The sequence below is a fragment of the Natator depressus genome, chromosome 9 (genome assembly GCF_965152275.1).
Source record: "Natator depressus isolate rNatDep1 chromosome 9, rNatDep2.hap1, whole genome shotgun sequence".
Taxonomy (NCBI): Eukaryota; Metazoa; Chordata; order Testudines; family Cheloniidae; genus Natator; species Natator depressus.
The window spans coordinates 54,691,005-54,703,815 of record NC_134242.1 but is presented as its reverse complement, the minus strand read 5'-3'; the positions used below and the strand labels follow the sequence as shown (position 1 = coordinate 54,703,815).

The following is a 12,811-nucleotide window of genomic DNA, read 5'->3' as shown; positions in this document are numbered from 1 at the left end:
GAAGATCAATAAGTTTTGGATCAGGCCCTTACATTGTGAAGATCTTTGGGAGTCTTTCCACTGTCTTCAGTTAGCTTTGGGGTCAGGCCTAGACACAACGGTGCCCTTAGTTTTTGGTTTTACAAAAAACGGTTACTTCTCATAACTATTATTCTTCGAGATGTGCTGTTCATGTCAATTCCGATCAGGTGTGTGCACGTGCATGTGCACAGTAGCCGGAAGATTCTTCCCCTATCAGCATTCCTCGGATTGGCCTGGGCACCCCCTGGCGTCGCACCTTCATGGTGCCCAATAAAGGGCCCTGCCAACCCACCACCCCCAGTTCCTTCTTGCCAGCTGCTCCGACAGAGAGGTAGGAGGGTGGGTACTGAAATGGACATGAACACCACATCTCTAACAACAGTTACCAGAAGGCAAGTAACTGTTTTTTTTTCTTCAAGCGCTTATTCATGTCAATTCCAAATCAGGCGACTCACAAGCCCAAGTTCAGGAGGTGGGGTCAGAGTTATCCACTGAATGGAGCACTGCTCATCCGAAGGCCGTATTTTCTCTGGCCTGCTGGGTAATCGCATAGTGTGTGGCAAAAGTATGGATGGAGGACCACGTCACCACTCTGCAGATTTCTTGAGTGGGAATGTGAGCCAGGAACACTGTTGATGAACCCTGCACCCTGGTGGAATGTGCAGTGATTGGAAGTGCAGGAACCCCTGCCAGGTTGTAGAACTCACAAATACAGGATGCTATACATGACAAGATGCGTTGTGACAATATCAACTGATCTTTCATTCTGTCCGCCACTGCCACGAATACCTGGACTGACTTTCTGAACAGCTTCATTCTCTCCATGTAGAAGGCTAGCGCCCTGAGGGCATCCAATGAGTGAAGTCGCTCTCCCTGCCGCTAGAATGCAGCTTAGGGTAGAACACCAGGAGAAGGATATACTAGGAGCGGGATCTCTGGTGCCTGGGTCTGACTGAGGTTGGAGAGCTGCCTCCATGAGGAGGCTTTTAAGCCACTGCTCCCTCTGTTTAAGAGTTTTCAATCAGAATTCCCGACAGATCTTGCAGCGGTCTTTTTGGTGACCCTCACCCAGACACTGTAAACAGGAGGTGTGGGGGTCACACTTTTAGGCAGTCCTGGCAAGTCTTGAAGCCCGGGGATCGCAGCATGCCCCAGTGACAAATAAGAGACAGGGGGTAACCACCACTAACTGTCTATAGCAAAAACTGAAAGTACTGCTAAGCTGCTACCCAAAGCAAGAGCAAGGGGAAGTTCCAGCTACCATCACTGGCAGTAAGAAGGAATTGAGGGGGTGGTGAGTCAGCAGGGCAGTTTATAGGGCACCATGAAGGCGTGATTCCAGGGAGCGCCCAGGCTGACCCCACAGATGTGGCTAGGGGAAAAATCTTCCTGCTACTGTGCACATGCACACACACACACCTGATTGGAAATGACATGAACAAGCATTCGAAGAGCATTAAAGTTACTTCTATTATAGTTATTGTAGCCAGTGGGTAATACAAGGGGAAAAAGGTTGAGGGAAAGTGAAGCTAGCCATTCTGTTAAATTAGAGCACTGCCAACAACATGTTCTGGAAGGAATATGCCAATATATTTGTATGTCTGGCTAATTCTCTAACCTAAGAGACAAAGCCCTGGCTGGGATGATTTAGTTGGGGATTGGTCCCGCTTTGAGCAGGGGGTTGGACTAGATGACCTCCTGAGGTCTCTTCCAACCCTGATGTTCTATGACACACTCTAGTCTAGTCAATGGTAAGAATGAGAGAGTCAGTGTGATAACATCAAGGTTTACAGGCCCAAGCAGGTTAAGCCATGATGGTACAGTCAAAGAAAAAGTGTGTTAACTAGGTCACACCCTTAACATAAGAATGGCCATACTGGGTCAGACTAAAGGTCCATCCAGCCCAGTAACCTGTCTGCCGACAGGGGCCAATCCCAGGTGCCCCAGAGGAAGCGAACCTAACAGATAATGATCAAGTGATCTCTCTCCTACCATCCATCTCCATCCTCTGACAAACAGAGGCTAGGGACACCATTCCTTACCCATCCTGGCTAATAGCCATTAATGGACTTAATCTCCATGAATGTATCCAATTCTCTTTTAAACCCTGTTATAGTCCTAGCCTTCACAACCTCCTCAGGTAAGGAGTTCCACAGGTTGACTGTGCGCTGAGTGAAGAACTTCCTTTTATTTGTTTTAAACCTGCTACCCATTAATTTCATTTGGTGGCCCCTAGTTCTTATATTATGGGAACAATACATAAAACTTTTCCTTGTTCACTTTCTCCACACCACTCATGATTTTATACACCTCTATCATATCCCCCCTTCATCATCTTTTCCAAGCTGAAAAGTCCTAGCCTCTAATCTCTCCTCATATAGGACCTGTTCCAAACCCCTAATCATTTTAGTTGCCCTTCTCTGAACCTTTTCTAATGCCAGTATATATTTTTTGAGATGAGTAGACCACATATGTATGCAGTATTCAAGATGTGTGCATACCATGGATTTATATAAGGACAATAAGATATTTGTGCTAAGGACCAGAGTTTCAGCCAGAGGTATTGACATGATGGACACGAGTATGGCTGAAGAGGTCTTCCCAACCATGACCTGTGAATAGCAGTAAGGCTACAGAAGGAATATTACTATCCCAGCCATAAGCAGGGGGGTGGGGGGAGGGATAGCTCAGTGGTTTGAGCACTGGCCTGCTAAACCCAGGGTTGTGAGTTCAATCCTTGAGGGGGCCATTTAGGGATCTGGGGCAAACATTGGGGACTGGTCCTGCTTTGAGCAGGGGGTTGGACTAGATGACAGCCTGAGATCCCTTCCAACTCCGATATTCTATGATCTATCTATCTATGATACCAGTCCCGGTCTACACAGAAGTCACAGATTTCTGTACTGCCTAGAACCTGAATCCATTCATGCTGAAGACTGCAGTGCTTTGGTGTCTGGAAAGGATTCAGATTTCCCAGAAGAAAACAATTTCCTGCTAACCAGGAGCAGGTTTACTTTGCACATACTCTGCTCCTCAGTGGTTATGGTTAAGGACAAGGTGTTGGTGCACTGTGACCTAATTTAGTGCCCGTCTGACAGGGACTTTGGAGCAGAGCTGCTGGCTTCACCGAGTCCACACCAGCTGCAGTGATTCTCCTTGCAGTCAACACCAGAGCAATGTATTTAGGAACAGGAATCCCTGAGGTTTAGCAGTGTGAATTACTGCTTTATTATTGGTACAGCAGACTGAGTGGACATTGTTAGTCTCCACAATTACCCAAGCCATGAGATACATTGCAGGCCTCAGAGGATCATGCCAGGCCAGAACTGAAGTGGCCCTCAAGTCCATACATTCAGATAATGGGCCACTTATTAAACCAAAGGGCATGCCCCACCTTTTGGGGAAGTATGGACATACTTTCTTTTCGCCCAATAAGCCATGCACTCATGTTTTAAATGGCTTAGTGCCACTGGAAATTTCAGATGCCCACTGGATGAACTGCAGTTCCTAGGCAAAGGGGATCAACATGGTACTCTCAGAAGCTTTTATAAATCCTTTTTCAGAACAGAATTTTAATAAACAAGAGGCAGACTCTTCCCTACATGGGAAATGTGTGTATGCAAGAACAAATACATATGAGACTACATGGCAAGCCACGATTTAGATTTTCAATAGGATCAGCATTTTTGGACAGCAGTAGCAAATCATGTGCCATTTTAATCTATTTTTAATTAAAATGGTTTGTATTTAGGTAATCAAATTAAATTACATCACATATATAATCAAATGCACAGAAAACACAAAGGTCAGCTCCTTTCCACCCTGCAAAGCTCTCGTGTCCTGTCATTTGCCCCAAGGTGCAACTCCCTTCATGGACCTGCTTACAGATGAAGTCCCTACTCCGAAAATGGATATTTCTTGCACGTACTCTACAAAACATGCTGAAAAAAGTGCTTTAAGCTAGATGCACTCCTAAATATAACCAGCCTAGAGACTGATTAGTTAAGAACATTATGGCATATTTCTACTCCCTGACCACTATTTTATAACTAGCCACCTTTTCCACCTTAAAACTCAATTCTTGTCCATGGTCAGTAGTTGTTTCCCATACATCTGTCAGACCACAGCCCTGACAGCAACACCCACTATGAGAGTGGAGTCCCTAGTTCTGCACCCTTCTGACGTAGGGTATGTCTACACAGCAATTAAATACTCGCAGCTCATCGGGCTTAGGCTGCAGGACTGTAAAACTGTGGTGCAGACATCCAGGTTTGGGCTGGAGCCTGAGCTCTGGGACCCCGCGAGGCTGTCCCAAACCCAGGCTCCAGCCCAAGTATCTACACCAGAATTTTACAGCTCCACAGCCCAAGCCCAAATCAGCTGCCAGGGCCAGCCATGGGTGTTTAATTACTGTGTAGACATACCCTGATAGCCCGGACAGAGCAGCGTAGGCTTCCTTTCGAGGTTGAAAATTAATTCACCTTTCCAGGATGGTCTGTGAAAGTCCCCCGAAGACAATCTAAGATCCAACTGGTCTAATTAAAAACAAGCTACGCTGACAAGAGGAGATTAAAATACAACAGTTTGGTCTTGCAGTGTGACATGGTAGACAAGTTATGCAGTACAGACAGGTTAGTTACAGTGAATGCAAGCCGCCTTTCTATTTTTGGAAGTGCGCCTTCTCTCCCCATGCCCTCACCCCTGCCCTCCCATTTTCAGCCTGAGTGCCATCACTCTGGCCCCACTTGGTCAAGCAGCCTCTCAAGAGTGTCTCTGATTTCAGGTGTCTTATGCTGCCTCACAGATCCCATATAGCTTGTGCCCTTTTTGATGTTAAAGGTGGGACAGAATATACTGTCCCATCAGGCATGTCGGTTAAACTTACATCAGCATTTCATCAATGCAATATCTGATCTGGGGGAAATTTGTCTGTTCTTCATGCGACAGAGTATCCTTGATCTCATCCCCACCCCCAATCTAGCTTTGGAATTATTTCCATTTCTTCTCACGAAACCTTACATTTCAAATACACCTTTGATCTTGCCTGCATGTTAGTGAGCTTAAGACGGGGTAGTCAATAGGTGGAGGGTGGGCCAAATCTGGACAGCCAGATGCTTTGGAATGGACCTTGAAATTTTTTTTATTTACTCATTATTATTTTCTCTGGAGACTGGACCTGGATTATACCTTGACCAAGAAATTTGGACCCTTGACAAAAAAATAAATTGACTACCCCTGTATGACTGGTTTACATGTCACTTCTCCTAAGGCTGAAGCTGTTAAACTGACTCAAGCTTCAGCTGCCTTCAAAGTGACAAGATCTACTTTTTTTTTGTAGTTTCCTCTTACCAGCGTTTCTAATAAATTGTTACTTGACAGATGAAAAGCAATCTATCCCGATCACACATAGATCAAGAATAATTCAGACAATTTGTTATAATGCAAGCATATTCTAACAAAGACATTCATAACAGATTCCAAATGGGACTGGATGTTTTGCTTAAGTGAAGCCTTATGCTAAAGTAAAGAGAAGAAAGGCTAATTACCTATTTTTAAAAAATGACTTATCTGAAATCTGTACATGTGCACACCTGTGAGGGGATGCAGGCAGACTTCCAAACCATTCTGAAATTTAGAAAGACTTTAGGAGTGCCCTGCAGAGCAAGCAGTGTCAGCGTAGAGCAGAAAGTAATTTTTGCAAATGCCACCTCAGCACTGCCTGTACCAGTGACCATTCATAGCTTCAGAGAGGGGGAGGGGAAAGAGATGAGGGGGAGGTGCAACCTTAAAGGGCCAGTAAACCTATCACAAATCTCTCCCTAGTTAACGATCTACAAGACTACTTTATTCACAAAAGCTTGAGTTTTATACAGGCCACCCAGGAAGACTAACAGTTGTTAAACACCAGATAATGCCCCTTACAATAATCTTGTCCTCTTCAGTATGGTCAATTATAAATTGATTAACAAACTTCATTTGTGTGTTAGTCTAACCAGTGTTTAAGGGCTCTGAAAAGCTACTGTACTATTCCCAACTCCGATGAAGTTTAATCCATTTCTCCTTGATCACCAAACAAGTTTATAAACACATACATCCAAGATGCCCAATCCCTAAGGACAGTTATATCACAAGCCCTAGAGAAGCATAAATATGGCACAAAATAATAGTGAGACTAAAGATTGAGGGGGGTAGTGAATAGTCAAACAGATATTCACTGTTTGGAGAGAAACCAGGGACATGGTAATACTGAAAAAAAGATCTGGAGTTGACAGAGATCAAATTATATGAGTTTGCAATGTGATACATCAACAAAGAAAAAAGGCTAGGTCAGTTTTGAACTGCAGATGAAGAGTAATCACATAATGGAGGGGAAAAAGGTAACAATCCCTCTCTATAGGAGGGCACCACATCAGGAATATTGTGTTCAGTTCTGTGTACTGAGATTACTAGGAAGATACTGACAAATTGGAGTTTCACTTTTAGTCTCACTACAGAAGAGCAACGCGAACGATTAGGAGGCTGTAGGGATTAATTTGTGAGGCATGTAACATTTATAGTATGGCTAAGAGATGACAATCTTCTACAAGTATTTGACATACACACCAAGGAAGGACAGGAATTCTTTAGGGAAGGTAACTAGGAGTAACAGGATAACATTAAAGGGAAAAGCTAGTAAGTTACTCTGATATTCATTCTAACAGTGATACGTACATAGAAATAACCTTTTAAAGGAAGTGGTTGCAATGAATCACCTGAGACTCTAAAACTAAAGTCACTTGGGAGAGGGGGATGGGGGAAAGAAGAGGAGGGGGCAAGGGAAGAGACACAAATACCAGAACCCTGAACTTGCAGTTATATGAACCAAATTACTGAAAGCCTAGTCATACATTAATATCTATTATTTAAATCAGCCTTGCAAAATTGTCACAAAGAAATCACCAGCTAAAGCACCTCACCTGCTTTTCACTATGAAACTCATGAAAAAGCTTTACTTACTCATTTTCCTTCCCCCTTAAAAAAAAAGTTACCCTGGGCAAATAGCATTTTGCAAGTCTGATCTGGCATTGGACAAGATCCCAAGGCAGGCCATTTTGTTACAATTAAAGATTTCAGTACACCAGGTCTAACCGGGTGTAAAGCTCCTCTTGTCAGCTTCTGGTGGTAGGTATTTGAACCACTGCCCTCCACCTCTTTTCTTCACTAAAAGGAGAGGTTTCAGAGTAACAGCTGTGTTAGTCTGTATTCGCAAAAAGAAAAGGAGTACTTGTGGCACCTTAGAGACTAACCAATTTATTTGAGCATAAGCTTTCGTGAGCTACAGCTCACTTCATCGGATCCGATGAAGTGAGCTGTAGCTCACGAAAGCTTATGCTCAAATAAATTGGTTAGTCTCTAAGGTGCCACAAGTACTCCTTTTCTTTTTACTAAAAGGAGAGTCATCCAGAAAACCTTCTCATTAATAAAACCTAACCAGAATCTCTCTGCCATGCCTGACCACCACTCAGTCTCACCTACACATTGCCATTCAGGGGAACCCTCCTTTCATATAGATCAGGGGTTCTCAAACTGGGGGTCGGGACCCCTCACGGGGTCACGAGGTTATTACATGGGTGGTCGCAAGTTGTCAGCCTACACCCCAAACTCCACTTTGCATCCAGCATTAATAATGTTAAATATATAAAAAAGTTTTTTTAATTTATAAGGGGGTCGCACTCAGAGGCTTGCTATGCGAAAGGGGTCACCAGCACAAAAGTTTGAGAACCACTGATATAGATCCCATCCATGAACTCTGGCTCTTGTCTAGGCTAGGATAAGAGGCATAACTAGTGGCTGACATCCTAGGAGTCAGACAAGACACTATATACTTTAACATTTGTTATACTGCTATAAAGTGCAAGTTAAACCCTAGGTGGGAGCCTAACACACAGAGCACACATTAAAAGCAGCTTTCAGAGTAGCAGCCATGTTAGGCTGTATCCGCAAAAAGAAAAATGTAGCTCACGAAAGCTTATGCTCAAATAAATTTGTTAGTCTCTAAGGTGCCACAAGTACTCCTTTTCTTTTATTAAAAGCAGTGTGCTTTCTCTACACTAGATTACTGGACATGTTAGCACTACCTTAAATCCTAGTCTAGACAAAGGCTAAATCTTCCCTCCCCCTAGACAGCCACATCCCAGAAACCACATTTTATTCCCCCCAAAAAAAACATTTCTGTAAAGCCATCCTCAACCAGTCCCCCCCAAACACTCTGGATAAAGTAATTTCAAATGATAAGATTGGGTCTATGAGTCAGCCACCCTCATTCTCAAGTAATTAAAAGCAGAACATTGATTTTGTAACAAGCATCCCACAATTCCTTATGCCTTGCTTTTATTTACAGTCATTATTTCATCCTCTCCAAATATATATAGACAAATAAGATCAAGGTAGGTAATTAAACCCAGCCTTACTCAAATATACCTACCCAGAAACCCATTAACTCACCTTATGGGACTTTCTTGGTGCACACTAAAACCTTATTTGTGCTGTACAGATTAACGAACTATGGAGTGGTTTCTAGCAAAGAGGTCTAAAACACCACAGTAAGTCTGCAAAGATCCTGATAGCGAGAACTGAATTTTGTACGCTTCTTACAAATATCAGCTAAGAACAATGCCAGAAATTTCACAATCCCAGCTCCAAAAATATGACTAGCTTGCAACAATCTTAAAAAGTAAACCACTCAAAGCGACATAGAAAGTTAGCAGCGACACCACAATGAAGTTACACTTCGTCCTTCTTATTAAAGGTTTGTTGAGCTGTTTTGGGGGTGGGAGGTATGTTGGCTGGGCTGATTTAAGAAGGGAATTATCACGCAGCCCTGAAACCGAGGTGGAGGGGAGGGTGCTGGGCTGCTCTCTTGTGGCCACTGCCAGCGTCATCATCAAAATCCCACGTTAATTCACCGATGCACCCCTCCCCCCTCGAGCAAAAGAGAAGAAAAAAGAAAACGGTGAAAATGGAGCCAGGCGCCGCGAGTAGCAGGTCTGGGAACAGCCCCACGTGCAAGGCGCAGATCCAGCTAACACACAAACAGCAGGTGGGCGCCCAGCTAACACCGCGGGCGGTAGGGGCCCAGCCAGAAGATGCCCTCCGCGGGCAGGCAGCGAGCCCGACGCCGGTCTGTGCCAGCGCAGAGCGCCCTGCCCGGCACGGGAGGCAAGCGCAGTAGAGAGACCCCGCTCCCCGCGGGGGTCCCCGGCCCCGAGCCCGTTCGGGACAAGGCCGGGCAAAAAGTTCGTGCAAAGTTCGGCGGCGGCAGCGCCGGCCGAGCCCGGGCCCATGCGCAGTAGTGACACGTAGGTCTTGCCCCCTCCCCCTCCTCCTCGCGGCTCCCGGGGGGCTACTGGAGCGCGGCTCTAAACGGCGGCGCGGGGCTGCGGGCAGGGAGGGGGCGCGACCCGCGGCGGGGGGAGCGGGACAGACAGCTCCCTTTGCTGCTGCCGCGTCTCAGCCTCCACGTCGGCAGCTCAGCTCCGCTGCCCGCGCCACCCTTTCCAGCCAACTTGGTGCCGTGGGCCCAGCCCGGCGCCTCGGCTGCAGCGGGTGAGGGGTGACGGGGCTGGGGGTGCCCCGAGTCCGAGTCCCGGCCCCGGCCCCGCATGCAACTTACTCCGGCCGGTGCCCTGCTAGCTCTCTCTGCTGGAGAAGCCCCGAAACGCTCCTGGGAAAACTGTGAGGCACCTTCCCCGGTTGCTATATAGGGCGGGCGGCTGCCAATCCCAGCCACGCACGTCAGAGCCATGCCCCTTCCCTTCCAGGGCAGGCCTGGCCCTGCAACCGCAGCGCCGCCGGCAGGGCGCTGCCCCGGTCGGGTCCAGAGGGGCAGCCAGGCCTCGGGGGAAGGAAGAGCTGGTCCCCGCTGCCGGACCTTGGCTCCCAGCCCCTCCCCTTGATGGAGGCGGTAGGTCCTCAGCTGCCCTGAAGATCAGCATGATAACCCTCCTCTACCTCCCTCCCCAGCTGCAAAGTAGGAGGAGGTGAGCTCAGCGGGTGTGACCCCCAATTAGCTGGGAGCCAGGAGTGTCCCTCCCCCAGAATTCCACTTCCCCACATTCTGACAGTCCAGTCAAACGTCAGGATTGACCTGTCGTTTTGGAAAGTACAGGTACATCAGCTACAGGGAAAAAGTCACTTTGATTTCTGGACCAGTGTCCACGGGAGGAATTACAGTTCTAGAGCTGTACTGGTAAATTATATCACTATAGTTCTGCTGCTTTCCCTGTTTAGGCAAGCCCTTAGTGTTAATTCACTAATGTGTGGAGTGTGTTTTGAAAAGCAAAGACCCAAAGTGCTAATATAAGGTCTAAGTACTATTTTAGTACCTATGTTTCCTATGGCTCACCTTTTACATATAAAGAAAAGGAGTACTTGTGGCACCTTAGAGACTAACCAATTTATCTGAGCATAAGCTTTCGTGAGCTACAGCTCACTTCGTCGGATGCATTGCTGTAGCTCACGAAAGCTTATGCTCAAATAAATTGGTTAGTCTCTAAGGTGCCACAAGTACTCCTTTTCTTTTTGCGAATACAGACTAACACGGCTGTTACTCTGAAACCTTTTACATATAGCACTTTACACAACGTCATCTTTTGCTGCTTTGAACACTCTCACCCTACACTCTAAATAGCCAGCCTCTACTCAGTCACACCTGTCTTTAAAGCATACTTCTGTAAAATGTCTGAACATTAATCTAAACAAGGATATAAAAATACATTTGCTTGGTACAGAGATTAACCTAGTGAGGAGGGCTTTAAACTAGGTTAACCGGGGGAAGGAGACCAAAGCCCTGAGGTAAGTGGGCAAGCAGGATACCGGGAGGAAGCACAGGCAGGAATGTCTGTGAGGGGAGGGCTCCTACCTCATACCGAGAATGAGGGGCGATCAGCAGGTTATCTCAAGTGCCTATATACAACTGCACAAAGCCTTGGAAACAAGCAGGGAGAACTGGAGGTCCTGGTGAAGGCAAGGAATTATGATGTGATTGGAATAACAGAGACTTGGTGGGATAACTCACATAACTGGAGTACTGTCATGGATGGTTATAAACTGTTCCGGAAGGACAGGCAGGGCAGAAAAGGTGGGGGAGTAGCACTGTATGTAAGGGAGCAGTATGACTGCTCAGAGCTCCGGTATGAAACTGCAGAAAAACCTGAGTGTCTCTGGATTAAGTTTAGAAGTGTGAGCAACAAGAGTGATGTAGTGGTGGGAGTCTGCTATAGACCACCGGACCAGGGGGATGAGGTGGATGAGGCTTTCTTCCGGCAACTCGCAGAAGCTACTAGATCGCATGTCCTGGTTCTCATGGGCGACTTTAATCATCCTGATATCTGCTGGGAGAGCACTACAGCTGTGCACAGACAATCCAGGAAGTTTTTGGAAAATGTAGGGGACAATTTCCTGGTGTAAGTGCTGGAGGAGCCAACTAGGGGGAGAGCTTTTCTTGACCTGCTGCTCACAAACCGGGAAGAATTAGTAGGGGAAGCAAAAGTGGATGGGAATCTGGGAGGCAGTGACCATGAATTGGTCAAGTTCAGGATCCTGACACAGGGAGGAAAGGTAAGCAGCAGAATACGGACCCTGAACTTCAGGAAAGCAGACTTCGATTCCCTCGGGGAACTGATGGGTAGGATCCCCTGGGGGAATAACATGAGGGGGAAAGGAGTCCAGGAGAGCTGACTGTATTTCAAAGAATCCCTATTGAGGTTACAGGGACAAACCATCCCGATGTGTCGAAAGAATAGTAAATATGGCAGGCGACCAGCTTGGCTTAACAGTGAAATCCTTGCGGATCTTAAACATAAAAAAGAAGCTTACAAGATGTGAAAGATTGGACAAATGACCAGGGAAGAGTATAAAAATGTTGCTCGGGCACGTAGGAATGAAATCAGGAGGGCCAAATCGCACCTGGAGCTGCTGCTAGCAAGAGATGTTAAGAGTAACAAGAAGGGTTTCTTCAGGTATGTTGGCAACAAGAAGAAAGCCAAGGAAAGTGTGGGCCCCTTACTGAATGAGGGAGGCAACCTAGTGACAGAGGATGTGGAAAAAGCTAAATGTACTCAATGCTTTTTTTGCCTCTGTCTTCACGAACAAGATCAGCTCCCAGACTGCTGCGCTGGGCAACACAGCATGGGGAGTAGGTGGCCAGCCCTCTGTGGAGAAAGAAGTGGTTAGGGACTATTTAGAAAAGCTGGACGTGCACAAGTCCATGGGGCCGGATGAGTTGCATCCGAGAGTGCTAAAGGAGTTGGCGGCTGTGATTGCAGAGCCATTGGCCGTTATCTTTGAAAACATGGCAATCCGGGGAAGTCCCGGATGACTGGAAAAAGGCTAATGTAGTGCCCATCTTTATAAAAGGGAAGAAGGAGGATCCTGGGAACTACAGACCAGTCAGCCTCACCTCAGTCCCTGGAAAAATCATGGAGCAGGTCCTCAAGGAATCAATCCTGAAACTCTTAGACGAGAGGAAAGTGATCAGGAACAGTCAGCATGGATTCACCAAGGGAAGGTCATGCCTGACTAATCTAATCGCCTTCTATGATGAGATTATTGGTTCTGTGGATGAAGGGAAAGCAGTGGATGTATTGTTTCTTGACTTTAGCAAAGCTTTTGACACGGTCTCCCAGAGTATTCTTGTCAGCAAGTTAAAGAAGTATGGGCTGGATGAATGCACTATAAGGTGGGTAGAAAGTTGGCTAGATTGTCAGGCTCAACGGGTAGTGATCAATGGCTCCATGTCTGGATGGCAGCC

General features: G+C 46.4%; 1 protein-coding gene across 3 annotated transcripts in view; it reads right to left on the bottom strand.

The window, feature by feature from the left end:
- HDLBP (high density lipoprotein binding protein) overlaps positions 1–12,811 on the bottom strand; it is an 86,920-nt gene that overhangs the window by 42,700 nt on the left and 31,409 nt on the right. The window contains exon 1 of one of the 3 annotated variants that reach the window (XM_074964211.1): positions 9,674–9,726. The exons of the other annotated variants lie outside the window; for them this stretch is intronic. The gene's annotated coding sequence lies outside the window, so the exon portion shown is untranslated. Of the gene's footprint in view, positions 1–9,673; positions 9,727–12,811 lie in introns of those variants that run through there. 3 annotated transcript variants of the gene reach the window in all.